At 46.9% G+C, this 24,127-nt stretch overlaps 1 protein-coding gene and 2 long non-coding RNA genes across 6 annotated transcripts in view; 2 read left to right on the forward strand and 1 right to left on the reverse strand.

Annotated features, from left to right (window-relative positions):
* The window catches only part of LOC137561607 (A-type potassium channel modulatory protein KCNIP1), a 1,185,649-nt gene that overhangs the window by 355,531 nt on the left and 805,991 nt on the right, over window positions 1–24,127 (reverse strand). The window lies entirely within an intron of this gene.
* Window positions 1–24,127, forward strand: part of LOC137561608 (uncharacterized) — a 325,563-nt gene that overhangs the window by 66,364 nt on the left and 235,072 nt on the right. The gene's annotated exons all lie outside the window — the stretch shown is intronic.
* LOC137564076 (uncharacterized) lies at window positions 10,720–17,481 on the forward strand. The gene is made up of 2 exons (XR_011030509.1): window positions 10,720–13,100; window positions 15,175–17,481. It is a non-coding gene; the product is annotated as an uncharacterized lncRNA (long non-coding RNA).

Below are 24,127 nucleotides of genomic sequence, written 5' to 3' on the forward strand. Positions count from 1 at the left end.
AGGTGGAAGGGAGAAAGCGGCAGAAGCAGATGATGCACCTGAAGGAGGAAGAGGAGAAGGAGGGTGACTTTTCTTTTGTGTGCTGCTGCTGCTTTTGCTCAGGTGGCCATCCCATTGCTGTTTGTGCCTTTTCTCCAGGTGCCTTCGTAAGGCACTTGTCCCTACGTGAGTGTTGGCCTTTCCATGGCTCAATTTTTGTTGGCAGAGCGAACAGATGGCTTTGCTCCGATCTGAGGCACACACATTAAAAAATTCCACATCTGGGATGCCCTGGGATGTGGGCACTATGGGGACCTCAGCAGCTGATGCTGAAGGGCAAGTTGGCTGGCTGTACATAGGTGGCGATACATGGTGCCGGACACTGCCACCAGCTGTTTCTGATGAAGAGCTGCCCCAGCTTCTTTCAGCAACTTCTCTCCTCCTACTACTCTCTGACTCCCCCTCTGAACTGTCCCCCTCTTCATCTCCTCTATTGGGAACATACAGAGGATCCCTATCATCGTCATCATCGTAATCATCCTGCCCAGCTTCGCTTGCCTCAGACAAATCCAAACATGCACCATCAGTAGGTCCTTCATCCTCCTTACACGTTACATCCATAGTGTTGCCGCGTAACTCAGACATATGAGCTGGTGAAAATTCATCTGGCTGTAACAACAATGGCTGTGCATCAGTGATTTCAACACTAAATAATTCTTGCGAAGTGTCAAATGCAGCGGAAGTGGTGCTAGTAGTAGCGCTGGTGGCTGAGCAAGATGAGGTGTTCTGTGTCGCTAAATACTCAACCACGTCCTGACAATCTTGGGAGGTGATGGGACGTGCCTTCTTCCGAGCACTGTACTGTGGGCCAGGTCCACACGAAATTACATTTACACGACCTCGCACAGACCTGCCGGGTGGCCTTCCTCTGGCTCTGGCACTACCCCTTCCTCTACCTGTTTTGTCCATATCGGGTATGCACGGAGTGGTATATCACACTGCGTGCACTCACGTAGGTAGGTGGGTTCACTTAACTGCACAGGTATGCGCACTGATGCGGTGGGTTCACTGAACAGAACAGGTATACAGTGGCGGGTTCACAGAACAGGTATGCAGTGGCAGGTTCACTGAACAGAACAGGTATGCAGTGGCGGGTTCACTGAACAGTACAGGTATACAGTGGCGGGTTCACAGAACAGGTATGCAGTGGCAGGTTCACTGAACAGAACAGGTATGCAGTGGCGGGTTCACTGAACACAACAGGTATGCAGTGGCGGGTTCACTGAACAGTACAGGTATGCAGTGGCGGGTTCACTGAACAGTACAGGTATACAATGGCGGGTTCACTGAACACAACAGGTATGCAGTGGCGGGTTCACTGAACAGAACCGGTATACAGTATCGGCTCCACTGAACAGAACAGGTATGCAGTGGCGGGTTCACTGAACAGTACAGGTATACAGTGGCGGGTTCACTGAACAGAACAGGTATACAGTAGCGGGTCCACTGAACAGAACAGGTATGCAGTGGCGGGTTCACTGAACAGTACAGGTATACAGTGGCGGGTTCACAGAACAGGTATGCAGTGGCAGGTTCACTGAACAGAACAGGTATGCAGTGGCGGGTTCACTGAACAGGTATACAGTGGCGTGTTCACTGAACAGAACAGGTATACAGTGGCGGGTCCACTGAACAGAACAGGTATGCAGTGGCGGGTTCACTGAACAGTACAAGTATGCAGTGGCGGGTTCACTGAACAGTACAGGTATACAGTGGCGGGTTCACTGAACACAACAGGTATGCAGTGGCGGGTTCACTGAACAGAACCGGTTAAAAGGTAGCGGCTCCACTGAACAGAACAGGTATGCAGTGGCGGGTTCACTGAACAGTACAGGTATACAGTGGTGGGTTCACTGAACAGAACAGGTATGCAGTGGCGGGTTCACTGAACAGAACAGGTATGCAGTGGCGGGTTCACTGAACAGTACAGGTATACAGTGGCAGGTTCACAGAACAGGTATGCAGTGGCAGGTTCACTGAACAGAACAGGTATGCAGTGGCGGGTTCACTGAACAGGTATACAGTGGCGTGTTCACTGAACAGAACAGGTATACAGTGGCGGGTCCACTGAACAGAACAGGTATGCAGTGGCGGGTTCACTGAACACAACAGGTATGCAGTGGCGGGTTCACTGAACAGTACAGGTATGCAGTGGCGGGTTCACTGAACAGTACAGGTATACAGTGGGGGGTTCACTGAACACAACAGGTATGCAGTGGCGGGTTCACTGAACAGAACCGGTATACAGTAGCGGCTCCACTGAACAGAACAGGTATGCAGTGGTGGGTTCACTGAACAGTACAGGTATACAGTGGTGGGTTCACTGAACAGAACAGGTATGCAGTGGCGGGTTCACTGAACAGTACAGGTATACAGTGGCGGGTTCACAGAACAGGTATGCAGTGGCGGGTTCACTGAACAGGTATACAGTGGCGTGTTCACTGAACAGAACAGGTATACAGTGGCGGGTCCACTGAACAGAACAGGTATGCAGTGGCGGGTTCACTGAACACAACAGGTATGCAGTGGCGGGTTCACTGAACAGTACAGGTATGCAGTGGCGGGTTCACTGAACAGTACAGGTATGCAGTGGCGGGTTCACTGAACAGAACCGGTATACAGTAGCAGCTCCACTGAACAGAACAGGTATGCAGTGGCGGGTTCACTGAACAGTACAGGTATACAGTGGCGGGTTCACTGAACAGAACAGGTATACAGTAGCGGGTCCACTGAACAGAACAGGTATGCAGTGGCGGGTTCACTGAACAGTACAGGTATACAGTGGCGGGTTCACAGAACAGGTATGCAGTGGCGGGTTCACTGAACAGAACAGGTATGCAGTGGCGGGTTCACTAAACAGGTATACAGTGGCGTGTTCACTGAACAGAACAGGTATACAGTGGCGGGTCCACTGAACAGAACAGGTATGCAGTGGCGGGTTCACAGAACAGGTATGCAGTGGCAGGTTCACTGAACACAACAGGTATGCAGTGGTGGGTTCACAGAACAGGTATGCAGTGGTGGGTTCACAGAACAGGTATGCAGTGGTGGGTTCACAGAACAGGTATGCAGTGGCAGGTTCACTGAACAGGTATGCAGTGTTAGGTTCACTGAACAGGTATGCAGTGGTGGGTTCACAGTACAGGTATGCAGTGGTGGGTTCACAGAACAGGTATGCAGCCAGGAACAAGCTAAGCCTAACTAATCTTTACCTTTGAGAGACAGTCTGCAGCAGCTCGCCCTACTCTCACTAATGCAGGCACACGAGTGACCGTAATGGCCGCCGCTGCCTGCCTTATATAAGGGGGGTGGGCCTCCAGGGGCTAGTGTAGCCTAATTGGCTACACTGGGCCTGCTGACTGTGATGTAGAGGGTCAAAGTTGACCCTCCATGTGCATTATGGGGCGAACCGAACTTCCGCAAAGGTTCGCCTGCGGGACGCGAACGCGAACGCGAACCACGGAAGTTCGCATGGAACCGTTCGCAGGCGAACCGTTCGGCCCAACTCTAGGCACCTGGAGAGAAGGCACAAACAGCTATGGCAAGTTGCCATAGCTGTTTGTGCCTTCTCTCCAGGTGCCTTCGTAAAGCACTTGTCCCTACGTGACAGTTGGCCCTTCCACGGCTCAATTTTTGCTGGCAGAGACAACAGATGGCTTTGCTCCGATCTGAGACACACACGTTAAAAAATTTCCAAACCGCTGAGCCCCCCTGGGCTGATGGCGCTACGGTGGCATCAGCAGCTGAGGTTGAAGGGCATGTTGGCTGTCTGGCCATAGCGGGCGATACATGGCGCCGGACACTGCCCCCAGCTGTTTCTGAGGACGAGCTCCCTCTTGTATTGCATTCCGGAGTTGGAGCCTGATCAACGTCTACCACCACACATCCAGGCAAGGAGGGAGACAGGCAGGCATGCACGCCCGCCCCGAGGTAGTGACCAAAAATAACAATACAGGACTCAGGAGGACCTTTTGCGGCCCTAATTGAAATGAATTAACTTTAAATCCTTTAACGGGAATCCGTTATGGAGGGCAAGTCTGCCATTGTCACCGCGGGGAATGAAGGTTGGATTCCGGCCCGAAGTGGGAGCCTGCTGAGACCCATGCTGTAGCTGCCCTGACCATGCTTTGCAGACCAGGCATCTGTGGTCAGATGAACCCTTGAGCCAGCGGAAGACAAACCAAGTCGAAAGCATTTGCCAAGAATGTTTTACGGAGGGCAAGTTTTTTTGCCCTTTTTTAAATTTTTGAAAATGATAGATGGTTGTATTTTTAAATTGTTTGAAAGTTTAGATGGTTGTATTTCTAAATTGTTTGAAAGTTTAGATGGTTGTATTTTTAAATTGTTTAAAAGTGTATCCATTCAAGTGCAAGTTATGCACTGACTGCCAGGTATAATGTGCAGTCACAGATGCAGTGAAAGGTATGCAGTGACTGCAAACAGCCGTTTGTGTAGTGACGGCCGTGCTGGACTGGTGCGCACCATGACGAGAGTGCAGGTGATGATGGCTTTTCAGCCCATATGCTCGCCCGGCTGATGTAGCTGAATGAGAGAACAGTGACTGTCCAGCTGATTAAATTTGGTCTGACCACAATGAAGCAACGACCTTATTATCTTTTGTGTGCCACCCCCACCCGAGACACTCAAATAGCCGGCGGTCATTGCTTCATTGTGATGCGCAAGCCCCTTCACCGCGGCAAGGTAATGATCACAAAGGGGTATGGGCACATGTACACGCACCAGAAAAATTAGTGTAGCGGCCGCTGCTAGCAGCGGCCTTAAAAATTCAGGAATCCGCCTAGAGTCCTGGACCCTGTTGGTAGTGGCGGAGAAGGCAGTCAAGCGGCCTGCAGGCAGAGATGCTGTGTGTGGGGACTGACTTAGTCTTCGGTCGTGCAGTAGCCCTCCGTGATCCATTCCTCATTCATTTTGATAAAGGTCAGGTACTGAACACTGTCGTGACTTAGGCGACTTCTCTTCTCAGTAACTATGCCTCCAGCTGCACTGAAGGTCCTTTCTGACAGGACGCTTGCGGCAGGGCAAGAGAGAAGTTGTATGGCAAATTGGGACAGCTCTGGCCACAGGTCAAGCCTGCGCAACCAGTAGTCCAAGGGTTCATCGTCGCTTTTCGCAGAGTCTACATCCACACTCAAGGCCAGGTAGTCGGCTACCTGCCGCTCCAGGCGTTGTTGGAGGGTGGATCCGGAAGGATTATGGCGAGGAGTTGGACTAAAGAACGTCCACATGTCCGACATCACCCTGAGATCGCTGGAGCATCTTGTCCTTTCCTGCGTGGACTTGGGAGGAGGAGGGTTACTGCCAGTGGTACCTTGATTGTGTTTTGCAGCCACATCACCCTTAAATGCATTGTAAAGCATCATCGACAGCTTGTTCTGCAAGTGCTGCATCCTTTCCACCTTATGTTGAGTTGCTAACAGGTCCGCCACTTTGTGCCTGTACCGAGGGTCTAGTAGCGTGGCCACCCAGTACAGGTCATTCGTCTTGAGTTTTTTGATACGGGGGTCCCTCAACAGGCTGGACAACATGAAAGAGGACATCTGCACAAAGCTGGATGCAGAGGTACTCTCCATCTCCTCTTGCTCTTCCTCAGTGACGGGACGCAACTCCTCTTCCTCCCCCCAGCCACGAACAATACCACGGGAACGTGGATCAGTAGAAGCCCCCTGTGATGGCTGCCGCGGTTGTTCTCCTTCCGCCGCCTCTTCCTCCTCCACAGAAACACCTTCCTCATCATCACCATCATCAGAGTCTGACTCCTCTCCTTCCCCACACGACTCCTCTTCTTCCTCCTCCTCCCCTCTCTGTGCTGCCGCCGGTGTTGTGGAAACATCGGGTTCGTGTGTAAATGGCTCCCACGACTCCTGCTGCCCTAACTCTTCTTGTTCACGCTCCTCCACAGCTGTATCCACCACTCTACGCACGGCATGCTCCAGGAAGTAGGCGTAGCGGATCAAGTCACTGATGGTGCCCTCATCGCGACTCACCAGTTTGGTCACCTCCTCAAAGGGCTCCATGACCCTGCATGCATTTCGCATCAGTGTCCAGTTGTTGGGCCACAACATCCCCATCCTCCCAGATTGTGTCCTTGTACTGTAATGATACAGGTACTGGGTGACGGCTTTCTCCTGGTCTAGCAGGCGAGAGAACATCAGCAGGGTGGAATTTCAGCTATCGCAAATCAGGCGTCTCACCGGCAAGTTGATTCTACGCTGAATCTCCGCAAAGCGTGCCATGGCCTTGTAAGAGCGCCTGAAATGCCCACACAACTTCCTGGCCTGCTTCAGGACGTCCTCTAAGCCTGGGTACTTGGACACAAATCTTTGCACGACTAGATTAAGCACATGTGCCATGCAGGGTATGTGTGTCAGCTTTCCCAAATTCAACGCAGCAATGAGATCGCTGCCGTTGTCACACACCACGTTGCCGATCTCAAGCTTGTGCGGGGTCAGCCATTGCTCCACCTGTTTGTTAGGAGCAGCCAGGAGAGCTGCTCCAGTGTGACTCTCCGCTTTCAGGCAAGACATGTCTAACACTGCATGACACCGTCGTACCTGGCATGCAGCATAGGCCCTGGGGTGCTGGGGCTGTGTAGCTGGAGAGGAGATGACGGCACCAGCCAAAGAGGAGGAGGAGGAGGATGACGACAGTGAAGCGGTGATAGCAGGTGGAGAGGAGGTGGCTGGAGGCCTGCCTGCAAGCCGTGGAGGTGTGACAAGTCGGTCCTCTGCGCAGCCACGTACTCCCTGCTTGCTGCCATCGGTCACCAGGTTGACCCAATGGGCTGTGTATGTAATGTAGTGGCCCTGCCCGTGCTTGGCAGACCAGGCATCCGTGGTCAGGTGGACCCTTGACCCAACGCTGTGTGCCAGAGATGACACCACTTGCCTCTCAACTGCACGGTACAGTTTGGGTATGGCCTTTTGTGAAAAATAATTGCGGCCTGGTATCTTCCACTGCGGTGTACCAATGGCCACAAACTTACGGAAAGCCTCTGACTCCACCAGCTTGTATGGTAATAGCTGGCGAGCTAATAGTTCCACCACGCCAGCTGTCAGACGCCGGGCAAGAGGGTGACTGGCAGACATTTGCTTCTTCCGCTCAAATACTTCCTTCACGGACAGCTGGGTACTGCTGTGGGCAGAGGAGAAGGAACCGCTGAAGGGAAGAGGCGGTGTGGAGGAGGGTGGCTGTGAAGGTGCAAGGGAGAAAGTGGATGAAGACGATGCACCTGAAGGAGGAAGAGGAGAAGGAGGGTGGCTTGTCTTTTGAAGGGTGCTGCTTTTCCTCCGGTGTTCTTGCCATAGCTGTTTGTGCCTTCTCTCCAGGTGCCTTCGTAAGGCACTTGTCCCTACGTGAGAGTTGGCCTTTCCACGGCTCAATTTTTGCTGGCAGAGACAACAGATGGCTTTGCTCCGATCTGAGACACACACGTTAAAAAATTTCCAAACCGCTGAGCCCCCCTGGGCTGATGGCGCTACGGTGGCATCAACAGCTGAGGTTGAAGGGCATGTTGGCTGTCTGGCCATAGCTGGCGATACATGGCGCCGGACACTGCCCCCAGCTGTGTCTGAGGACGAGCTCCCTCTGCTTCTATCATGGAGTCGTCTCCTCCTAGTCCTCTCTGAATCCTCCTCTGAACTGTCCCCCTGGTCATCTCCTCTACCGGGAACATATGTGGTATCCGTATAATCGTCATCATAATCCTCATGGCCAGCTGCGCTTTTCTCAGAAACCTCCTCAACTGCACCAACTTCAGGTGGTCCATCATCCACATCCACACACGTGACGTCCATACTATCGCCACCTAACTCAGACGTAGGAGGTGGTGTACCTGCGCCTTCTTCTTGTTGTTGCAGTAGTGGCTGTGAATCGGTGATTTCACCACCACCACCACCAAATAACTCCTGCGAAGTGTCAAATGCAGCGGATGTGGTGCTTGTTGTAGCGCTGGTGGCTGCGGGAGATGAGGTGTTCTGTGTTAAATACTCAATCACCTCCTCACGATTTTGGGAAGTGATGGCACGTGCCTTCTTCTGACCACTGTATTTTGGGGCAGGTCCGCACGAAATCACAGCAACACCACCTCGCACAGACCTGCCGGTGCCTGGTGGCCTTCCTCTGGGTCTGCCTCTACCTCTTCCTCTACCTGGTTTGTCCATTTTGTCCATCTCGGGGGGATGCTAGGTATATGCAGTGAGCTGGGTTTACTCAACACAAAAGGTAGTTATGTGCACTGATGAGGTGGGTTAAGTAAACGCAACAGGTAGTAGGTATATGCAGTGAGCTGGGTTCACTCAACACAACAGGTAGTAGGTATATGCAGTGAGCTGGGTTCACTCAACACAACAGGTAGTAGGTATATGCAGTGAGCTCGGTTCACTCAACATAACAGGTAGTAGGTATATGCAGTGAGCTGGTTTCACTCAACACAAAGCTAGGTATATGCAGTGATGAGGTGGATTAAGTAAACACAACAGGTAGTAGGTATATGCAGTGAGCTGGGTTCACTCAACACAACAGGTAGTAGGTATATGCAGTGAGCTGGGTTCACTCAAAACTACAGGTAGTTATGTGCAGTGATGAGGTGGGTTAAGTAAACACAACAGATAGTAGGTATATGCAGTGAGCTGGGTTCACTCAACACAACAGGTAGTAGGTATATGCAGTAAGCTGGGTTCACTCAACACAACAGGTAGTAGGTATATGCAGTGAGCTGGGTTCACTCAACACAACAGGTAGTTATGTGCAGTGATGAGGTGGGTTAAGTTAACACAACAGGTAGTAGTAGGATGCAGTGAGCTGGGTTCACTCAACACAACAGGTAGTAGGTATATGCAGTGAGCTGGGTTCACTCAACACAACAGGTAGTTATGTGCAGTGATGAGGTGGGTTAAGTAAACACAACAGGTAGTAGGTATATGCAGTGAGCTGGGTTCACTCAACACAGCAGGTAGTAGGTGTATGCAGTGAGCTGGGTTTACTCAACACAACAGATAGTTATGTGCAGTGATGAGGTGGGTTAAGTAAACACAACAGGTAGTAGGTATATGCAGTGAGCTGGGTTCACTCAACACAACAGGTAGTAGGTATATGCAGTGAGCTGGGTTCACTCAACACTACAGGTAGTAGGTATATGCAGTGAGCTGGGTTCACTCAACACTACAGGTAGTAGGTATATGCAGTGATCTGGGTTCACTCAACACAACAGGTAGTAGGTATATGCAGTGAGCTGGGTTCACTCAACACAACAGGTAGTAGGTATATGCAGTGAGCTGGGTTCACTCAACACAACAGGTAGTTATGTGCAGTGATGAGGTGGGTTAAGTAAACACAACAGGTAGTAGGTATATGCAGTGAGCTGGGTTCACTCAACACAACAGGTAGTAGGTGTATGCAGTGAGCTGGGTTTACTCAACACAACAGGTAGTTATGTGCAGTGATGAGGTGGGTTAAGTAAACACAACAGGAAGTAGGTAATTGCAGTGAGCTGGGTTCACTCAACACAACAGGTAGTAGGTATATGTAGTGAGCTGGGTTCACTCAACACTACAGGTAGTTATGTGCAGTGATGAGGTGGGTTACGTAAACACAACAGGTAGTAGGTATATGCAGTGAGCTGGGTTCACTCAACACAACAGGTAGTAGGTGTATGCAGTGAGCTGGGTTTACTCAACACAACAGGTAGTTATGTGCAGTGATGAGGTGGGTTAAGTAAAAACACAACAGGTAGTAGGTATATGCAGTGAGCTGGGTTCACTCAACACAACAGGTAGTAGGTATATGCAGTGAGCTGGGTTCACTCAACACAACAGGTAGTAGGTATATGCAGTGAGCTGGGTTCACTCAACACAACAGGTAGTAGGTATATGCAGTGAGCTGGGTTCACTCAACACAACAGGTAGTAGGTATATGCAGTGAGCTGGGTTCACTCAACACAACAGGTAGTAGGTATATGCAGTGAGCTGGGTTCACTCAACACAACAGGTAGTTATGTGCAGTGATGAGGTGGGTTAAGTAAACACAACAGGTAGTAGGTATATGCAGTGAGCTGGGTTCACTCAACACAACAGGTAGTAGGTGTATGCAGTGAGCTGGGTTTACTCAACACAACAGGTAGTTATGTGCAGTGATGAGGTGGGTTAAGTAAACGCAACAGGTAGTAGGTATATGCAGTGAGCTGGGTTCACTCAACACAACAGGTAGTAGGTATATGCAGTGAGCTGGGTTCACTCAACTCAACAGGTAGTTATGTGCAGTGATGAGGTGGGTTAAGTAAACACAACAGGTAGTAGGTATATGCAGTGAGCTGGGTTCACTCAACACAACAGGTAGTAGGTATATGCAGTGAGCTGGGTTCACTCAACACAACAGGTAGTAGGTATATGCAGTGAGCTGGGTTCACTCAACACAACAGGTAGTTATGTGCAGTGATGAGGTGGGTTAAGTAAACACAACAGGTAGTAGGTATATGCAGTGAGCTGGGTTCACTCAACACAACAGGTAGTAGGTGTATGCAGTGAGCTGGGTTTACTCAACACAACAGGTAGTTATGTGCAGTGATGAGGTGGGTTAAGTAAACGCAACAGGTAGTAGGTATATGCAGTGAGCTGGGTTCACTCAACACAACAGGTAGTAGGTATATGCAGTGAGCTGGTGTGATACAAGTCTGAAGAGTCTGTGTGAATGACTGGCTGTTAGGTAAGAAACACATTAGCAAGCTAGTCAGTAGGTAGAGAGGACATATTTTGCATCTTTTAGTAGTGATGGACCATTCTCCATAGAAAATCATTGGCAAGAACACAAGGTTACTGCAAGTTATAAAAACATACGGCTGTGCGCTGCGGTCACGCAGTGGGCATGAGGGATGAATCATACTTCCAAGTTGTGGATAGGCTGATGGTCGACTATACCCTCTGCAAACAAGTACTGAGCATGCGTGGCACGTGATATGGTTATATAACATTGTGTTGCAATAAGCGCGTAACCCTGAATTAACTGTTTCAGGAATTGCACGTTCACACGGGACTTAACCAGAACTAGTCCTGTTCATGAGAATATTGACTATAAGTCATCCAATCATAGCAAGGCTCATGCCTGAGCATCCCCAAGATGCAATCGGGAAAATGGGTGGAGCTATGAGTATAAGAAAGAGAGATTTCCCTTGCTCTGATGGGACTCTCCACTACTGACGAGTTGTGTGATGTTGTGTATGCGCTGCCTCCTGACGATCGCTGGTCCCCCGATACGGAGTGATGATGCAATATCCGGTAATGTATTGATTCTTTACTCTATTACTTATCCATGATTCACTGCTATACCTGTAAATAATGTAAATAATTGAATAAATATCCTAATACAGTGTGAAGTCGTAAGCTATGTATTTACCTAGTCTGTGTGCTAGTGTGAGTCGAGTGTGAGGCCTTAGCAACGCCAAAAACATAGCATTACATAAATGGCGACGAGGATGACTTTTGACCTCTGAAATATATTGCCTATGATTCTGTGGGTCTCTGGGTGTAATTTTGCAAAATTTGGCATTTTGCCAGTTAGTGGGGCAATTAATATAAATCTTTGTAAAATTGCCCCTGTATGGTATATTGACTTGATACTTGACATGTATATATCTTAGGACAGATTACAGGTGTGGGCAAAGTTTGGAGTCAGTAGCTCCTCCCACTTAGTTTCAAGTCAAGATATCTTTTGAACTAAGCAAAATTTACCTGTGGGAAGTTTGACCATTGGTGTCTAGAAGTTGAGGGGCACCTCTGGTCAAAGCCACGCCCAGTTGGCAGTGTGCCAAAAGTAAGGCAATATGTTTAAGAAAAAGGCCAAATGCCTAAAAGAACCTGCGGAGATCCCCGGCTGGACCGAGTCTCCGTATAATATTATAGCAGTGGAATTAGCTAGCCATGGGTTGGCAGAATCATGGGATAAGCAGTTAAAAGAATCAGAACCGGTTGATTTAGTTCAAGTACTTGAAAAACTCCCTGCCAAGGTAGGTGATGCAGTTACCCTAGCTAGAAGGAGCTGGGTGTTGGCCTCTGCATATCGTGGTGTGCACAAGCGATTGCAGAAGGCGTTCCAGGATCAAGAAAAGGCGGAACAGGCTCAACTTGAGGTTGAGGGACGCTGCCTGATGCTGGAATATAGTGGTTCCCCGTTAAAGCGGGTGATGTTGTTGCTCTCTCTAGATGTAGATAAGACTCTAGGGGGGGTTCCCCGTTGAAGCGGGTGATGTTGTTGCTCTCTCTAGATGTAGATAAGACTCTAGAGGGGGGCCCTGTTAAGGCGGGGCATGATGTCGCTCTCAGGCGGCATAGTGGGATGTTGTTGACAGCTTATAGAAAGCTTCAACAAAGATTGTGTAGGTTGAAAGAATCAGAATCCCTCAATGTTGTTACTTTACTTGAGGGTATTCCTGTTGGAAAAAGGCTAGTCCTGTTAGAAAAAGGAACTAGAGTAGGATGACAGAGTGATAGTTGCACAAGTGTCATCACAGGCAGCTGCAGATAAATACCAACATGTAACAGAATCTGCAGCTGGTAAAATAAATGTACTGGAGGAAGTAGCTGGGGAAGAGGCTCCTGTGATGACACATTTTGGATTGTTATCAGTGGAGCAGGGAGCTTCTGTAAATAAAAGGAAGCCAAACTCTGCCACTGATCATTGCACAAGAAATAGGACAATGTGCATTGAACTGGAATTGGAAGTGTTTAGCACAAATGTATTTTGTTCCATTTGAAAAGATTAGGAATAGCTGGGAACTTTCTTTAGGTTGTTACTGCTGGTTTTGTCCCTCTTAAGGAAAACCCCATATTTTTAATGATAAAATATGGATGGGAAAAAGGGGCAGAGAGTAACCTGACAGTGAATCTCAGCTTTTACTACTACGGTTTTTAATACAGTCTGTGTCTTTGTTGGTAGATTTCGGAGTATAATCTTGGAGTGCTGTGTTTAAAATTGTAAAGCAAATTCCTTAAAGTGACAGTATCTGACTGCACTGGCAGAGTTGAAATGGTAATATAATCTGGACAAGACAGGTGGGTTAACATTGTTGTTTCTAGTGAATGTTTTATATGGTGAATCCGTTATAGCGAGTCCTGATTAATCATGTATTCATATGTCTGGTTTTTGTTTAATTGAATGCATAGAGGAATGTTTAAAAAAAAATGCATTTGTGCACGGGCGGTGAGTGCTCCTAGGGAATGTATGCGAGCCAGTGAGTGTTTGAGATGCTGCTCTCCTCAGCTGGGGGTGCTTGGCAAGCATTATTTTTTCATTCAGGAGTACATGCTGTAAAAAAAATATATTGACCTTTAACTGTTACTTCATGGGACATGCATCTTGTTTGATAAAATAAATGGTTAAAGAGGTGAGAAATAGTAAAGCAACTTTCTTGTGTGTGTGCGTTGTGAATCACTGTGTGTTGTGCTGGGTTTTGCTAGAACTTCCAAATCCCTGCAAATGCTCACTTTTTATTTACAGGGTTAAATGTGATTATGATGTCACGGGGACATCTGCCAGCAAATTTTCCCCTGGTTTCTAGCTATAATTGTGCAGGAGTGAAATTGTTTACTTGTTGAGCTGAAAGCTAGATTAGATGAGACTGTGTGAAAGAAATAGAATTGTGAAGTCTATTATGGCAATGTAGCATGAAAATATTGCGTAATTAGACTGAAAAACTTTTTTATATAATATGCCTGTGTCTCTGCGTCTATTCAGAGTTTTTTTTTTTTTTTTTTTTTTTTTTTTTTTTTGCACTGCACATGTGCAGGGAGGGGCGCAGAAACACTGGGGAAAAGTTGAGGGGGGATAGGGCCAGAGGCGGCCAGCGTGTGCGCAACGGTGTATGAGGGCACGCGCGTGGCGGGTGCATGTGCACAGCGGGCACATGCATGCGCAGCGAAAGGCCTAGCTTGGTTTTTTTTTTAAACGGGCCAAGGTCATTAGTTACTAAATGAGATTTGTTTGTCTTGCAGAGAAATGCCTGGTTTCTCTAGGGTTGAATGTTGTACTGACTAGCTGAATGGCATGAAGTGGCAGAATGTGTTGATGATGAAGTGGGAATTGAGTTGTTTCTAATGAATTGTATGAAGTTTGCTTTGAGACCTTACTGATATAGAGTGTATTATATGTTCAAGAATACCTCTGTTAAAGATGCTAGAATGTATGCATATGCTAGTTTAGAATAATACAAACAAACTGTGAAGATAACAGATTTTTGTTTATACCAGAAACTAGCTGGTGGGGTGGTTAAAGTAGAAACGATTCCTTATTGGAAAATGCATAAGGATGCGGTAGCTCCATATAGGGGAACACCTGTGTCAGCTGGGTTGGATTTGCATGCTTTAGAAGTTGTTATCATTAACCCCTCACAGGTTACAACCATTCCCACAGGTATAGGATGTAAAATACCTGACTAACATTATGGGCAAATAGCTACCCAATCCAGTTTTGCTCAGAAAGGAGCTATAGGGATAGGAGGAGTAATTGACTCCGACTATCAAGAATAAATTAAAGTGATCATGATTAACCTGGGAAATAGTGAGTTAATTATTGGAAAAGGAGAGAGGATGGGTTAAAGTTTTTAGGGGAGGACACTGTGTATACACAGGCCAAAGAGTTGTATAGCCCAGGTTCTCCTGAGGGCCCTTTTACACTTAATGCGTTGGTATGCATTAGTACGCATACAATTTTGTTGTTTGTTTTTGTTTTTTCTTGTTTTTTGTTGTTTTTTCCCCAATGGCGATGCATTGTGAAAAGATTTCAATGTTTTTTCAGTGTATAGTGTGAAATAGGCCATAGGGGGACATGGACACTGGATTGTACATCAGTTGTTATTTTGATTACAGTTAACAGCAGCTGATTAAGTGTAAAGGGACCCTAATTCCTTTATTTGTAGAGAGGGAAGCCCATCAGTAAAGGGTGATGAATATTTTGGTTCTACTAATACAGTAAATGTTGGAGCTAAAATGTGGGTCAGAATCCCCAAGGACCGCCTCCTCCAGCAGATGTGATTGCAGTAGGCAAGGACCGAACTCTGCTGGTAATGAGGCCAGAACAGGAAAAATGTTATTTGCAAGAATAAGTCACACTTGTTTGGGTTTTTTGCAGATTGATATCCATGTCTATGGCATTGTCCTTGGAATCCTTGGTATCGTGTGGTTGGAAAGCTGTGGCGTTAATGCATGGACTTCAGGTATTCGAGTAACCGATACAGGGGATCCACGGTGACTTTCGTGTGGGGAAATAAAACCAAGGGTTGTCTACAGAGAAACTTTACCTGTAATGCTAGGCAAGCATGTGACATTCTCAATGCTACTTTCAATGGAACATGTCTCGGTGGGGCCTGCTTTGATATTTGTGGATATGATGGATGCGAAAGTGGACCCTGGGCATATAAAGAGACTACCTTCCACTTGTGCAAAGGTGGGGCAACATGCCTAAAAGACTGTGATTCATGCGCGTTTCCAGCTGCCATAAACTGTTCTAAACCACACTAAATACGGAGAGAGTGGTATGACTCTTTGTTAGGAGGATATGGGACATTGACTCTTAATAGTTTTGATATTGAAACATTAGCAAATAGATTGCATAAAGCTGGAAGTAAAAATAGATGATGATTTGCTTGACTTAATTAACGCAAGTGCCTCTGTTATGTATGAAACAGATGTTGATATAACTAGAATTGTAAACTGGACTATCTGTTCCATGCAAACCTTACAACAGCAACAACAGAAAGGGTTATTTCAAACTATGTTGTTGACTGGAAATGAGGAGGTTTGGAGGACCGTGTTCAGTTCCATGATAAGAACTGATCACTGGATAGATATCAAAGCACCTAAAGTGATGTGCAATGATACATTTTGCATGGGACAATTAACACTTTACAATGTTACTAAAAGTAGTATAATATGTAAGTATGTTATTTTGCCATTATTAATTGGGCCAGAAGGTGATCAGCACTTCTGGGTTCCTACGTTTTATGGACAGGTTATTGATGACAACAACAGAACACATGATTTGACTTTTTGTGATAATACTTTAAACAGTAAAATATGTAAGTTACAGTCTACTGTATATGAACCTTGTTTGTTACAGAACACTGTAAACAAATGTGGGCGGACCATAATGCCTATAACATACCGCTGGATGGTGGAAATAACACCTCAAGTGGTATGTGTAGTGACAGATCGTCAGGTGGTCCCTAAAATGAGGGTGCCTTTTGCAGGATGCATACACAATATCACTGTATTCCAATGGGAAAATGAAACTTTTATGTTGATGCCTGATATAGCGTTAACTACAAAGGTTTCCTGGCAAGGCCAAGGTTTGGAAGTTCCCAATTGGGATCTAAACCTGACTAAACTAAAGCGGATTGTTGAAAAATCTAACGGAAGTGAAAAAGTGCTATTAAAAAGTTGAATAGAAGTATAATCGTACACCAGCTCAGTACTGCCGTGATTGCAAACAAAATTGTTAAAGTGGGCTCTGCCATAGCAGATGCCACCTCTCACCATTGGTGGGATGTATTTATGGGTTATTCGCCATCAGCAGAAACAATGATGAAGTGTATAGTTCATCCCATTTTTTGATTGTAATGATTGTTATAGTTATCCTATCCAGATGGAACTGGTATGTGGCATATGGGATCTGTTGTAAGGGAAAAAGTTGTCATGGTTTCATATGTTAATGGTCATCACTAAGGACCGAATGTGATACAAGTCTGAAGAGTCTGTGTGAATGACTGGCTGTTAGGTAAGAAACACATTAGCAAGCTAGTCAGTAGGTAGAGAGGACATATTTTGCATCTTTTAGTAGTGATGGACCATTCTCCATAGAAAATCATTGGCAAGAACACAAGGTTACTGCAAGTTATAAAAACATACGGCTGTGCGCTGCGGTCACGCAGTGGGCATGAGGGATGAATCATACTTCCAAGTTGTGGATAGGCTGATGGTCGACTATACCCTCTGCAAACAAGTACTGAGCATGCGTGGCACGTGATATGGTTATATAACATTGTGTTGCAATAAGCGCGTAACCCTGAATTAACTGTTTCAGGAATTGCACGTTCACACGGGACTTAACCAGAACTAGTCCTGTTCATGAGAATATTGACTATAAGTCATCCAATCATAGCAAGGCTCATGCCTGAGCATCCCCAAGATGCAATCGGGAAAATGGGTGGAGCTATGAGTATAAGAAAGAGAGATTTCCCTTGCTCTGATGGGACTCTCCACTACTGACGAGTTGTGTGATGTTGTGTATGCGCTGCCTCCTGACGATCGCTGGTCCCCCGATACGGAGTGATGATGCAATATCCGGTAATGTATTGATTCTTTACTCTATTACTTATCCATGATTCACTGCTATACCTGTAAATAATGTAAATAATTGAATAAATATCCTAATACAGTGTGAAGTCGTAAGCTATGTATTTACCTAGTCTGTGTGCTAGTGTGAGTCGAGTGTGAGGCCTTAGCAACGCCAAAAACATAGCATTACAGCTGGGTTCACTCAACACAACAGGTAGTTATGTGCAGTGATGAGGTGGGTTAAGTAAACACAACAGGTAGTAGGTATATGCAGTGAGCTGGGTTCACTCAATACAACAGGTAGTAGGTATATGCAGTGAGCTGGGTTCACTCAACACAACAGGTAGTAGGTATATGCAGTGAGCTGGGTTCACTCAACACAACAGGTAGTTATGTGCAGTGATGAGGTGGGTTAAGTAAACACAACAGGTAGTAGGTATATGCAGTGAGCTGGGTTCACTCAACACAACAGGTAGTAGGTGTATGCAGTGAGCTGGGTTTACTCAACACAACAGGTAGTTATGTGCAGTGATGAGGTGGGTTAAGTAAACACAACAGGAAGTAGGTAATTGCAGTGAGCTGGGTTCACTCAACACAACAGGTAGTAGGTATATGTAGTGAGCTGGGTTCACTCAACACTACAGGTAGTTATGTGCAGTGATGAGGTGGGTTACGTAAACACAACAGGTAGTAGGTATATGCAGTGAGCTGGGTTCACTCAACACAACAGGTAGTAGGTGTATGCAGTGAGCTGGGTTTACTCAACACAACAGGTAGTTATGTGCAGTGATGAGGTGGGTTAAGTAAAAACACAACAGGTAGTAGGTATATGCAGTGAGCTGGGTTCACTCAACACAACAGGTAGTAGGTATATGCAGTGAGCTGGGTTCACTCAACACAACAGGTAGTAGGTATATGCAGTGAGCTGGGTTCACTCAACACAACAGGTAGTAGGTATATGCAGTGAGCTGGGTTCACTCAACACAACAGGTAGTAGGTATATGCAGTGAGCTGGGTTCACTCAACACAACAGGTAGTAGGTATATGCAGTGAGCTGGGTTCACTCAACACAACAGGTAGTTATGTGCAGTGATAAGGTGGGTTAAGTAAACACAACAGGTAGTAGGTATATGCAGTGAGCTGGGTTCACTCAACACAACAGGTAGTAGGTGTATGCAGTGAGCTGGGTTTACTCAACACAACAGGTAGTTATGTGCAGTGATGAGGTGGGTTAAGTAAACGCAACAGGTAGTAGGTATATGCAGTGAGCTGGGTTCACTCAACACAACAGGTAGTAGGTATATGCAGTGAGCTGGGTTCACTCAACACAACAGGTAGTTATGTGCAGTGATGAGGTGGGTTAAGTAAACACAACAGGTAGTAGGTATATGCAGTGAGCTGGGTTCACTCAACACAACAGGTAGTAGGTGTATGCAGTGAGCTGGGTTTACTCAACACAACAGGTAGTTATGTGCAGTGATGAGGTGGGTTAAGTAAACACAACAGGAAGTAGGTAATTGCAGTGAGCTGGGTTCACTCAACACAACAGGTAGTAGGTATATGTAGTGAGCTGGGTTCACTCAACACTACAGGTAGTTATGTGCAGTGATGAGGTGGGTTACGTAAACACAACAGGTAGTAGGTATATGCAGTGAGCTGGGTTCACTCAACACAACAGGTAGTAGGTGTATGCAGTGAGCTGGGTTTACTCAACACAACAGGTAGTTATGTGCAGTGATGAGGTGGGTTAAGTAAAAACACAACAGGTAGTAGGTATATGCAGTGAGCTGGGTTCACTCAACACAACAGGTAGTAGGTATATGCAGTGAGCTGGGTTCACTCAACACAACAGGTAGTAGGTATATGCAGTGAGCTGGGTTCACTCAACACAACAGGTAGTAGGTATATGCAGTGAGCTGGGTTCACTCAACACAACAGGTAGTAGGTATATGCAGTGAGCTGGGTTCACTCAACACAACAGGTAGTAGGTATATGCAGTGAGCTGGGTTCACTCAACACAACAGGTAGTTATGTGCAGTGATAAGGTGGGTTAAGTAAACACAACAGGTAGTAGGTATATGCAGTGAGCTGGGTTCACTCAACACAACAGGTAGTAGGTGTATGCAGTGAGCTGGGTTTACTCAACACAACAGGTAGTTATGTGCAGTGATGAGGTGGGTTAAGTAAACGCAACAGGTAGTAGGTATATGCAGTGAGCTGGGTTCACTCAACACAACAGGTAGTAGGTATATGCAGTGAGCTGGGTTCACTCAACACAACAGGTAGTTATGTGCAGTGATGAGGTGGGTTAAGTAAACACAACAGGTAGTAGGTATATGCAGTGAGCTGGGTTCACTCAACACAACAGGTAGTAGGTATATGCAGTGAGCTGGGTTCACTCAACACAACAGGTAGTAGGTATATGCAGTGAGCTGGGTTCACTCAACACAACAGGTAGTTATGTGCAGTGATGAGGTGGGTTAAGTAAACACAACAGGTAGTAGGTATATGCAGTGAGCTGGGTTCACTCAACACAACAGGTAGTAGGTGTATGCAGTGAGCTGGGTTTACTCAACACAACAGGTAGTTATGTGCAGTGATGAGGTGGGTTAAGTAAACGCAACAGGTAGTAGGTATATGCAGTGAGCTGGGTTCACTCAACACAACAGGTAGTAGGTATATGCAGTGAGCTGGGTTCACTCAACACAACAGGTAGTTATGTGCAGTGATGAGGTGGGTTAAGTAAACACAACAGGTAGTAGGTATATGCAGTGAGCTGGGTTCACTCAACACAACAGGTAGTAGGTATATGCAGTGAGCTGGGTTCACTCAACACAACAGGTAGTAGGTATATGCAGTGAGCTGGGTTCACTCAACACAACAGGTAGTTATGTGCAGTGATGAGGTGGGTTAAGTAAACACAACAGGTAGTAGGTATATGCAGTGAGCTGGGTTCACTCAACACAACAGGTAGTAGGTGTATGCAGTGAGCTGGGTTTACTCAACACAACAGGTAGTTATGTGCAGTGATGAGGTGGGTTAAGTAAACACAACAGGAAGTAGGTAATTGCAGTGAGCTGGGTTCACTCAACACAACAGGTAGTAGGTATATGTAGTGAGCTGGGTTCACTCAACACTACAGGTAGTTATGTGCAGTGATGAGGTGGGTTACGTAAACACAACAGGTAGTAGGTATATGCAGTGAGCTGGGTTCACTCAACACAACAGGTAGTAGGTGTATGCAGTGAGCTGGGTTTACTCAACACAACAGGTAGTTATGTGCAGTGATGAGGTGGGTTAAGTAAAAACACAACAGGTAGTAGGTATATGCAGTGAGCTGGGTTCACTCAACACAACAGGTAGTAGGTATATGCAGTGAGCTGGGTTCACTCAACACAACAGGTAGTAGGTATATGCAGTGAGCTGGGTTCACTCAACACAACAGGTAGTAGGTATATGCAGTGAGCTGGGTTCACTCAACACAACAGGTAGTAGGTATATGCAGTGAGCTGGGTTCACTCAACACAACAGGTAGTAGGTATATGCAGTGAGCTGGGTTCACTCAACACAACAGGTAGTTATGTGCAGTGATGAGGTGGGTTAAGTAAACACAACAGGTAGTAGGTATATGCAGTGAGCTGGGTTCACTCAACACAACAGGTAGTAGGTGTATGCAGTGAGCTGGGTTTACTCAACACAACAGGTAGTTATGTGCAGTGATGAGGTGGGTTAAGTAAACGCAACAGGTAGTAGGTATATGCAGTGAGCTGGGTTCACTCAACACAACAGGTAGTAGGTATATGCAGTGAGCTGGGTTCACTCAACACAACAGGTAGTTATGTGCAGTGATGAGGTGGGTTAAGTAAACACAACAGGTAGTAGGTATATGCAGTGAGCTGGGTTCACTCAACACAACAGGTAGTAGGTATATGCAGTGAGCTGGGTTCACTCAACACAACAGGTAGTAGGTATATGCAGTGAGCTGGGTTCACTCAACACAACAGGTAGTTATGTGCAGTGATGAGGTGGGTTAAGTAAACACAACAGGTAGTAGGTATATGCAGTGAGCTGGGTTCACTCAACACAACAGGTAGTAGGTGTATGCAGTGAGCTGGGTTTACTCAACACAACAGGTAGTTATGTGCAGTGATGAGGTGGGTTAAGTAAACGCAACAGGTAGTAGGTATATGCAGTGAGCTGGGTTCACTCAACACAACAGGTAGTAGGTATATGCAGTGAGCTGGGTTCACTCAACACTACAGGTAGTTATGTGCAGTGATGAGGTGGGTTAAGTAAACACAACAGGTAGTAGGTATATGCAGTGAGCTGGGTTCACTCAACACAACAGGTAGTAGGTATATGCAGTGAGCTGGGTTCACTCAACACAACAGGTAGTAGGTATATGCAGTGAGCTGGGTTCACTCATCACAACAGGTAGTAGGTATATGCAGTGAGCTGGGTTCACTCAACACAACAGGTAGTTATGTGCAGTGATGAGGTGGGTTAAGTAAACACAACAGGTAGTAGGTATATGCAGTGAGCTGGGTTCACTCAACACAACAGGTAGTAGGTATATGCAGTGAGCTGGGTTCACTCAACACTACAGGTAGTTATGTGCAGTGATGAGGTGGGTTAAGTAAACACAACAGGTAGTAGGTATATGCAGTGAGCTGGGTTCACTCAACACAACAGGTAGTAGGTGTATGCAGTGAGCTGGGTTTACTCAACACAACAGGTAGTTATGTGCAGTGATGAGGTGGGTTAAGTAAAAACACAACAGGTAGTAGGTATATGCAGTGAGCTGGGTTCACTCAACACAACAGGTAGTAGGTATATGCAGTGAGCTGGGTTCACTCAACACAACAGGTAGTAGGTATATGCAGTGAGCTGGGTTCACTCAACACAACAGGTAGTTATGTGCAGTGATGAGGTGGGTTAAGTAAACACAACAGGTAGTAGTAGGTATATGCAGTGAGCTGGGTTCCCTCAACATGGGGCGAATCGAACTTCCGGAAAAGTTCGCCTGGCGCAGGCGAACGCGAACCCCCAATGTTCGCCTGGAATCGTTCGCCGGCGAACCGTTCGCTACATCTCTAATCATCAACACCTTGGAAACTGATCTAGATAATAGCACAATGATAACAGAATTTCCTAGACTAAGGTGTGAGCTCCGTGATCATCAACACCTTGGAAACTGGTCTAATATAACACAGATACTGACAGGGTCTGAGTGCTACCACGTAGTGATCGCAATGCCAGACACCAGAGGAATGACCAGCACCCAGTATATATACATCAGCTCTCACTTGCGCCTCCCCTAAGTGCTGGACCAATGAGAACTGAAGGAATTGTCAGCTGACCGGCCTGGTCAGCTGACACCCTTTTGGCTGTCATAAATGCTCTGCCTCTCCGCGCGCGCACGCGTCCTTCTGAACCAGTGTGGACTATCAGTTCCAGCCACACCAGACATGTGTTGTAATGCCTCTGCTGTTTTGAATGCGGAATCCGCCGCAGCGCTGTCCGAGCGTGCGGCGTTCTCTCCGCATTCAGCAGTACTGAGAGAGGTAGACCTATGCGTGCAATCCGCCGTGTCGGACGTGGAATCCGCCGCCTTGTTCTCTGGGCATGCGACGGTTTCTCCGCGTTCCGTCAGGCCAGTGAATGCAGGTCCCTGCGCGCAAGCTGCCGTGTTGAACGCGGAATCAGCCACCTGACTCTGAGTACTTGCGGCGGCTTTTCCGCGTTTTCTCACAGTACACCCCCCCCCCCGAGGAGTGGACTCCGGACAGCTCCCACCCGGTTTCTCAGGATATCGAGCGTGGAATTCCCTTCTTAATCTGTCCGCATGCATGCGACACTCAGGTACCCATGTTCTCTCCTCAATACCATACCCCTTCCAGTGCACCAGATACTGTACTGAGTTCTGCACTACCCGTGAGTCTAAAATCTTTTCTACTTCGTACTCAGGTTGGTCGTCTACCATCACAGGAGGAGCAGGAGTGACACCCACATGGACTGCTGGTTTAAGCAGGGACACATGAAAAGATCTTACACCACGCATGCTGGCAGGAAGATCAATAGCATAAGTAACATTGTTGATCTTCCTGGTTACCGAGAAGGGACCCACAAACCTGGGACCTAATTTGGGCGAGGGTTGTTTCAGGGTCAAATGACGTGTGGAGACCCAGACCAGATCTCCTGGTCAGAACTTCCACTCCACGGATCGTCTCTTGTCAGCTTGACCTTTCTGACTTTGAAAAGCCTTCTCCAAATTATTTTTCACGATTCCCCAAACGGCTTTAAATGATTTTTGCCAAGCCTCCAGAGCTGGAAACGGAGTGGAAGCTACTGGCAATGGGGAGAATTTGGGCAACTTTCCAGTTACCACCTGAAACTGAGAAAATCCAGAGGAAGAGCTTTTCAAATTATTGTGCGCAAATTCTGCATAAGGCAAGAATTTGACCCAATCATTTTGCGCATCCGCCACATAACACCTTAAAAACTGTTCCAAGGACTGATTAACCCTCTCCGTCTGACCATTAGTCTGTGGGTGGTAGCCCGACGAAAATGACAGTTCCATGCCCATTTGATGACAAAATGCCCTCCAAATTCTAGAAACAAATTGGACTCCCCGATCTGACACTATGTTTTCCGGAATGCCATGCAGTCGGAAAACGTGGATGATGAACATATCGGCCAACTCCTGGGCCGAGGGGAGTCCTTTCAAGGGCACAAAATGGGCCATTTTT

The sequence above is a fragment of the Hyperolius riggenbachi genome, chromosome 3 (assembly GCF_040937935.1).
Source record: "Hyperolius riggenbachi isolate aHypRig1 chromosome 3, aHypRig1.pri, whole genome shotgun sequence".
Lineage (NCBI taxonomy): Eukaryota > Metazoa > Chordata > Amphibia > Anura > Hyperoliidae > Hyperolius > Hyperolius riggenbachi.